The 9,036-nt window shown below is 43.2% G+C and overlaps 1 long non-coding RNA gene across 1 annotated transcript; it reads right to left on the bottom strand.

The window, feature by feature from the left end:
- Window positions 1-272: 272 nt before the first annotated feature.
- On the bottom strand, window positions 273-7,424 carry LOC125457397 (uncharacterized). Its single transcript, XR_007248616.2, has 3 exons — window positions 7,340-7,424; window positions 1,145-1,483; window positions 273-849 (listed from the first exon to the last, which is right to left on the bottom strand). It is a non-coding gene; the product is annotated as an uncharacterized LOC125457397 (long non-coding RNA).
- Window positions 7,425-9,036: the final 1,612 nt, after the last annotated feature.

Below are 9,036 nucleotides of genomic sequence, written 5' to 3'. Positions count from 1 at the left end.
TTAGAGGGATATGGGCCAAATGCTGGCAAATGAGTCTCGGCTAATTTAGGATATCTGGCCAGCATGGACAAGTTGGACCGAAGAGTCCGTTTCTGTGCTGTACAGCTCAATGACTCTAAAAGGAAAAGAATAAACAATAATTTCTCTGGGATGGCATCTGAGGTATTATGAAAGGTCATACTATGTTTAAGGCATTCCTGGGAATGATTTTTCCTGAGTAATTTATTTACAGTCTTTCCCAATCTGAAGAGAGATGTTGATTCACTCTTTGAGTAAATACTCACAGTAACTGTCCAAAGACATCAGTAAAAAGAACTGAAATGTTACATCAGGTTTGGCAGATACAATTTTGCAATAGCTTTCATTATATAAACCAAATTACAGCCCCAAATTGACAGCACACCGTATCTTCTTGGGATGAAAGTTCTTTCCTTGGACTGGTACGACTTGCATCAAATTTCAATCATGGCATCACAGAACTGTTATTTATTTTGGTATTAAAAAAAGGTGGCAAGAATCAAAGGCACCAGGAGTGTGTGAGATATTCTATTCCTTTCCTGTAATGTAACATTAAGCAATCCATCTTTTCCTTCGGCCTGCTCAGTTAAAGCAGTGAGCAGAAAGGACATCATCTGGGTTGTCAAATCTTCTATGTGTGACATATTACACTGCCTTTTTCATGCCACTTGGAGCATTGAAATGTGAAAAGATTTCCAAAGTTTCCCAATCTCTTGTGGAAATGACAGGTACAGCGAATGGGATTGTTCAGAGAACTACTGCATTTTTTTCTGAGAACGTTGAAGTCCATTTTGCCGCAGAGTTAGTGGGAATGAGGAAAATCGAAGAATTCTGCAGGGAAGCAATGAAACGTTGATGAGTAACAAAAGATCAAAGGCATAATTGGAGAAATGAGGAACAGACAAAGGGATGGGGAGCAAACTGGAGAAAGGAAGAACACATATAAACAGCATAAACTGAACAGGAAAGCATTCTGTAATCCAACTTTTTTCAGGATTTATGGTTTATTTTCTGCATGCATTCAGGTGAATTCAGGGGTAACATCTTCACTGAAAGAGTGTTTAGAATATGGAACTCATGCTGACGTGGAGGAGCAGATGTATTTAATGAGAAGTTAAATACTCACTATGCACGTGGTTGCACAGTATCTCAGTGGTTAGCACTGATGGCTCACCGCGCCGGGGACCTGGTTTCGATTCCACTCTCAGGCGACTGCCTGGAGTTTGCACATTCTTGCCGTGTCTGTGAGGGTTTCCTCTGGGTGCTCCAGTTTCCACTCAGATTCCAAAGATGTGCAGGTTTGGGTGGATTGGCCATGCTAAGTGTCCTGGGAGGAGCAGGCGACATTGGATTAGCGATTGGAAATACAGAGATAGGGTGGGTCTGGGTGGGACGCTGTTTGGAGGGTTGGTGTCGACACAATGGGCTGAATGGTCTACTTTGACATTATGGGGATTCTGTGGTTCTGAAAAGGTAAAGGAAAAATAGAAGATTATGGTTAGATGAAGAGGGTTTGTTTGGAACATAAACAATGCCACAGTTTATAGGTTGAGTAGCTTAATTTTGTTCTGTACACTCTATGGTAATTATCATTTCCAAATAATAGAGTTAACATGGCCAAATTCATACCTGCCTTCCCCAGAAACAGAGCTTACTGTTCCTTGCAATATGCCAGTTAATGAACACTTGTGGAGAAATACTTTCTTTCCTCATTTGTTGGTTGAATCCAAAGTACATGCTTGGCAATTCATTGATTATTTAACAGTGAATGTGCTACGACTATAAATGACGCAGGCAGACAGGCTTTGACAAGTTTTCGTAAAGAAAAATAAAGGGAAAATTAATTAAACTTAAACCAATCTGACAAAAATAATAAAATTGCTCCAACTTTTATACGTACACAAATGGATTATGGAGAGAGAGGATAGACTAAACTATTAAAGTCCACTAATGTCATAACTAATGTTAGACTATATGTGGCTGTAGGATGGGATAAGGTTGGTATAGGGTCAGAAGGCATAGAAACTGTAGGGGTAGAATTGAGGAACCACAAAGAAATAATGACCCTGGTAGGAGTTATATACAGCTCCATTAGCAGTAATCATGGTTTGGGGAAGAAAATGAATGAGGGCAGAAAGGCACAATTACAATAATCATGGTGGACTTCAATATTTAGGTGAACTAGAAAAATCAGGTTGGTAGCAGATCTAAAGAAAAAGGAAATCTTGGAATGTCTACAAGATAGTGTTTTGGACCAACTTAAAGTCGAACATAGAACATAGAACAGTACAGCACAGTACAGGCCCTTCGGCCCACAATGTTGTGCCAAACTTTCACCCTAATCCTAAGGTCTATCTAACCTCCACCCCTACCTTATACTATCATCCATACGCCTATCTAATAGCTGCTTAAATGCCCCTAACGAGGCTGACTCCACTACCCTCTCCAACAATGCATTCCACGCCCTGTCCACTCTCTGAATAAAGAACTTACCTCTGACGTCTCCCCTATATCTACCTCCACTCACTTTAAAACTATGCCCCCTCGTTATAGCTACCTCCACCTGAGGAAAAAGTCTCTGGCTGTCAACTCTATCTATGCCTCTGCTCATTTTGTAAACCTCTATCAAGTCACCTCTCACCTTTCACCATGAGGGAACAGGATTTGGTGGTGTGTAAGGCGTGTCAAATCTGTTACATTTCTTTGAGAAGGCAATGAGGAAGTTAGACAAAGGGGAGCTGGTGGATGTGATTTATTTGGATTTCCAGGAGTCCGTTGTCAAGGTGCCATTCAGGAGGCTGCCAAATAAGACAAGAGCCCATGATGTTAGTGGCAAGGTGCTGGTGTGGATTGAGGATTGGCTGACTGGCAGAATGGAGATAAAGAGGCTTTTTTCAGGATGGCAGCCGTTTACGAGTGGAGTTCTGCATGGGTCAGTGTCGGGACCACAACTATCCAAGTTACACATTAACAATCTGAGAAAAGGAAATGTAAGCATTGTTGAAGGGTCTAGGCCCGAAACATCAGCTTTTGTGCTCCTGAGATGCTGCTTGACCTGCTGTGTTCATCCAGCCTCACACTTTGTTATTATGCAAGCATTGTTCTAAGGTTGTAGATGACACTAAGATAGATGGAGGGACAGGCAGTGTTGAAGAAGCAGGGAGGGTGCAGATGGACTTGGGAGAATGGACAAAGAAGGGCAGACAGAATACAATGTGAGAAACTTTGATGTTATGCATTTTGGTAGGAAGAATAGAGGTGCAGACTAACTTCTAAATGGGGAAAGGCTTAGAAATATGAAGCACAAAGAGACTTGGGATCCTCACTCAGGATTCTCTTGAGGTTGGCAGTTAGAAAGGCAAATGCAATGTTAGTATTCATTTCAAGAGGGTTAGAATCCAAGAGCAGGAATGTACTGCTGAAGCTGTGTAAAGCTCTGATTAGGCCACATTTGGAATGTTACGAGTTGTTTTGGGCCTGTAACCTATGGAAGGATGTGCTGGCATTGGAGGAGATCCAGAGGATGTTTGTGAGAATGATTCTGGGGGTCAACGGCTTGTCATATGGGGAGCAGTTGAGGACTCTGTGCCTGTAATCATAGGATCACGGAATCCCTAAGTGTGGAAACAGGACCTTCAGCCCACCAAGTCCATGCCAACCCTCAGAGCATTCCACCTAGATCTAGTCCCCTATAGACAACCTAATCTAAGCATTCCTGAACACTACAGGCAATTTAGCATGGCCAGTTGACCTAACTGGCACATCTTTGGACTGTGGGAGGAAACAAGAGCACCCAGAGGAAAACCACACAGACACAGGGAGAATGACAGACAGTCGCCCAAAGGTGGAATTGAACCCGGCTCCCTGGCACTGTGAGGCAGCAGTTCTAACCACTGAGTCCCCTCAATGGAGTTTAAGAAGAATGGGGGGGGGGGGGGGGGTTGGATATCTGCTTGAAACATACAGAATACTGAGAGGCCTGGATACAGTGGATGTGGGGAAGGTGACCCGAGGGCATAGACTCAGACAGAAGGTGCAACCTATCAGAGCTGGGATGAGAAGGGATTTCTTCAGCCACAGTGTTGTGAATCTGTGGAATTCATTGCTGCAGAGGGTTATGGAGGCCAAGTCATTGAGTTTGTTTAGTTCTTGATTAATAAGAAGATCAAAATTTACAGAAATGAGGCATGGGGATGGGCCATGATCAAATTCTGCTTCTATATCCTATGGTACCTATACTAAGGAAGGTATGAGGTGTGGGGGAAGGACCAAGTAAGAGGTGAAGATGGAGCCCAGAGAGAGAGAGAACAACAGTTGAACAGCCAAAGAATGGGTAAAGGCCAGCCTCAGAGAATGAATAGCTGCTAATGGGGACCATTAGTGGCTGGCAATGGGTTGGTTGTAGTCACAGCCTGGGTGATGATGAGGCCTGGTATGTGGGGGTTGGGGTAAAGACATGGGAGAAGGTGCTCAGGCCCAAAAATGATTGAAATCAATATTGAGTCCTGAAGGTTACAGTGTCCACAGGTGGAAAATATGATACAGTTTTTTCCAGAGATAACAAGTTGTCGAGCTGAATGAACACAGCAGGTCAAGCAGCATCTTAGGAGCAGGAAGGCTGACGTTTCCGGCCAAGACCCTTCATCAGAAGACCCATCTGATGAAGGATCTAGGCCTGAAATGTCTGCTTTCCTGCTCCTCTGATGCTGTTTGGCCTGCTGTGTTCATCCAGCTCTACACCTTGTTATCTCGGATTCTCCAGCGTCTGCAGTTCCTACTATCTCTGATACTGTTCTTCCAGCTTGGGTTGAGTTTCATTGGAGCGCTGCAGCAAGCCTGACACAGATATATTTGACAGGGAACACATTGGTGTGGTGAAGTGGCAGGCTACTGGAAGCTCACGGTCATTTTTACAGTTAAAACATAGGTGTTCTATAAAGCGGTCACTCAGTCAGCATTTCATCTCCCTGGTGTAGAGGAGACCGCATTGTGAGCGGTGAATATCATGGACTGGATTGAGTGAAATGCTGGTAAATCACATCTTTACTTGGAAGATGTGTTTGAGGCTTTGAATATTCCGGAGGGAGGAAGTAAATGCTCGCAATAAATGTTGGCCCAGCCCACAGTGTCCACATCTTGTGAATGAATAAAATACAAGGAAGGATGCTCTGTCTCTGGAGACAATGCAATGAATATTTATCAGTCTGATTCCTAGGATGGCAAGACTGATGTATGAAGAGAGATTGAATCAGTCAGGACCATTAGTGGAGCTTAGAAGAATGATGTGGGATCTCATTGAAGCCTTCAAAATTCTAGCAGAATGAACATAGAACAGAGAACATAGAACATAGAACAGTACAGCACAGAACAGGCCCTTCAGCCCACAATGTTGTGCCGACCATTGATCCTCATGTGTGCACCCTCAAATTTCTGTGACCATATGCATGTCCAGCAGTCTCTTAAATGACCCCAATGACCTTGCTTCCACAACTGCTGCTGGCAACACATTCCATGCTCTCACAACTCTCTGTGTAAAGAACCAGCCTCTGACATCCCCTCTATACTTTCCACCAACCAGCTTAAAACTATGACCCCTCGTGCTCGCCATTTCTGCCCTGGGAAATAGTCTCTGGCTATCAACTCTATCTATGCCTCTCATTATCTTGTATACCTCAATTAGGTCCCCTCTCCTCCTCCTTTTCTCCAATGAAAAGAGACCAAGCTCAGTCAACCTCTCTTCATAAGATAAACCCTCCAGTCCAGGCAGCATCCTGGTAAACCTCCTCTGAACCCTCTCCAAAGCATCCACATCTTTCCTATAATACGGCGACCAGAACTGGACACAGTATTCCAAGTGCGGTCTAACCAAAGCTTTATAGAGCTGCAACAAGATCTCACGACTCCTAAACTCAATCCCCTTGTTAATGAAAGCCAAAACACCATATGCTTTCTTAACAACCCTGTCCACTTGGGTGGCCATTTTAAGGGATCTATGTATCTGCACACCAAGATCCCTCTGTTCCTCCACACTGCCAAGAATCCTATCCTTAATCCTGTACTCAGCTTTCAAATTCGACCTTCCAAAATGCATCACCTCGCATTTATCCAGGTTGAACTCCATCTGCCACCTCTCAGCTCATCTCTGCATCCTGTCAATGTCCCGCTGCAGCCTACAACAGCCCTCTATACTGTCAACGACACCTCCGGCCTTTGTGTCATCTGCAAACTTGCTGACCCATCCTTCAATCCCCTCATCTAAGTCATTAATAAAAATTACAAACAGTAGAGGCCCAAGGGCAGAGCCCTGTGGAACCCCACTCACCACTGACTTCCAGGCAGAATGAGTCAGGGAAAATGCAGGAAGGATGTTCCCAATGACGAGGGAGTCCAGAATCAGGGGTCACAATTGAAGGATACAGGATATGTCATCTAGGACTGAGAAGAGGAGAAATTTCTTCACCCAGAGAGTGGGGAGCCTGTAGAATTCTCCACCAGAGAAAGAAGTTGAGGCAAAATACTGAATATTTTCAAGAAGGAGATATAGTTCCTGAAATTAAAGGGATCAAAAGGTATGGCGAGAAAACATGAACAAGGGACTGAGTTTTATGGTTCGATATGATCACATTGAATGGTGGAGCAGGCACAAAGGGCCATAATGCCATAAGACATAGGGGCAGAAATTAAGCCATTCAGCCCACCAGGCCTGTTCCACCATTCAATCATGGCTGATAATTTCCTCAACCCCATTCTCCTGCTTTCTCCCTGTAACCCTTGATCCCCTTGATAATCAAGAACCTATCTCAGTCTTAAGTGTACTCAATGATCTGGCCTCCACAGCCTTCTGTGCCACTGAATTCCATAGATTCACCACTCTCTGGCCGAAGAAGTTTCTCCTTATCTCTGTTCTAAAAGGTCTTCCCCTTACTCTAAGGCTGTGCCCTTGGGTCCTAGTCTCTCCTACCAACGGAAGCATCTTCCCAACATCCACTCTGTCCAGGTCATTCAGTATTCTGAAAGTTTCAATTAGATCCCGCCTCATCCTTCTAAACTCCATTAAGTATAGAGCCAGGATCCTCAAATGTTCCTCATATGTTAATATTTTCATTCCTGGGACCATTCTTGTGAACCTCCTTTGAACCTGCTCCAGGGCCAGTATATCCTCTCTGAGATATAGGGCCGAGTGGCCTACTCCTGCTCCTATTTTCTATATTTGTACGCACACAGCTGCCACATAGAAAGATTCCAAATTGCACAGAAATGGGAATTTTTTTTGCGCGCGGTCTCTATGGATTGTGAAGGGATGAGAAGAATAGCTCCCTACCTCCCTTCTGCAGGTCTCGGGTCATTGAACTGGGAGATGTGATCAGGATTGTTCCCAGCTCAGCCCTGTCCTCTTCATGTCTGTGGTTCAATGTTTCAGGGAAAGTTGCTCATTCAGGTTTTGACATGTATCAAATCACTGAAAAAAATCGTTAATATTCAGTGAAGGGTTAAAACTGGGTGTTAATGTGTAATCAGCTTTTATTTCAAGTCAGAAATGCAAAAGGCCAGACAGACTTCTTGTAGCAAGGATTTTTGTAATTGAACAATAATTAAAATACCCAATCTGCTCAGCGCAGCTGGTTAAATGCAGCAGTAACAAAATTGTCAATATGATTAAAGCATTTATATGCTCATTGATGCATAAATTCACTTCTTTGTCAGAAAAACACAATCTATTAATTCACAAAGACTGGGGCCTATAGTAACATCAATTATTAACACATAATTTATTATTCGCCTGAAGTAATCATTGCCTTAGTCACTGTCTTTCTAAGGAGAGGTTCCCAAACACTGCGTTTCTGCTACCCTGCTGACAACTTTCCGATAACATGTGCCACCTGAGTGGTAGTCAGCTCTCACAAATAGCTGTCGTTCACTTCCTCAAATAAAAAACTTGGCACATGGAAAGCAAACAGATCAGTGTTAGCTTGAAGTAAACTGAAGTTTATTGTCATTCCTGTTGAAACACAACATTGTGAAAACTCTATATTTGACCAAAAATATCTTACTGGAAGCTTTGATGATCTTAGAAGTGCTTATCTATCTAAATATCATGTTCAGTACAGCGGCAATTTATTTACATTTCAAGCATCTTTTAAAAGGTGCTTTATAGATACGTAGAAAATATGAGTGGGAGTAGGCCATTCGGCCCTTTCAGCCTGCTCCACCTGTTAATACAATGGTGGCTGATCACCCTATGATCTGGATGCCCTTGTTTGCAAAGATCTGCCTGTGTTGCTTGCAAAACAAAGCTTTTCACTGAGGCAACAAGGTGTAGAGCTGGATGAACACAGCAGGCCAGGCAGCATCAGAGGACCAGGAAAGCTTTCTGAGGAAGGGTTCAGACCTGAAACATCAGTGTTCCTGCTCCTCTGATGCTGCTTGGCCTGCTGTGTTCATCCAGCTCTACACCTTGTTATCTCAGATTCTCCAGCATCGGCAGTGCCCACTATCCCTGTAACACTTTTCACTGAGGTACATGTGACTACACTAAATCAAATGGAATCCAATTCAGGCCCCTGGTCACACTTTCTCTCCATAGCCTTTGACCCCTCTTAAAAGACAAATACGAAAAAGTGAATAATATTGTGGACAATGGATGTGGGTGGCCTTTTGCTCAGTGATCTTTATTTGACTATATATGGGAATTTTCTACTTTTCAAATTCCCCCCCACGGCAATTTTGGTGTATATGGTTCTGAAGAAGAGTCACTCGACCCAATAAATTAATATTGCTTTCTCTCCACAGATGATGCCAGACCTGCTGAGTCTTTCCAGCAATTTCTGATTTTGTTTGTTTTCCAGCATCCACTGATTTTTTTGAGTTATATTTGGCTTGATTTTTTAAAATTATATTATTAACCTGTATTACTAGTTTTAATGATTCCCTAAACTGAACTAATCCCACTCGCCTGCATTTGGCCCAAAAACCTTTTGTATCCATGTACCTGTTCAAATGTCTTTTAAATGCTGTAAT

The sequence above is a fragment of the Stegostoma tigrinum genome, chromosome 14 (genome assembly GCF_030684315.1).
Source record: "Stegostoma tigrinum isolate sSteTig4 chromosome 14, sSteTig4.hap1, whole genome shotgun sequence".
NCBI classification, from domain to species: domain Eukaryota; kingdom Metazoa; phylum Chordata; class Chondrichthyes; order Orectolobiformes; family Stegostomatidae; genus Stegostoma; species Stegostoma tigrinum.
The sequence above is the reverse complement of the archived record's forward strand: the minus strand, read 5'-3'. Positions and strand labels throughout refer to the sequence as shown.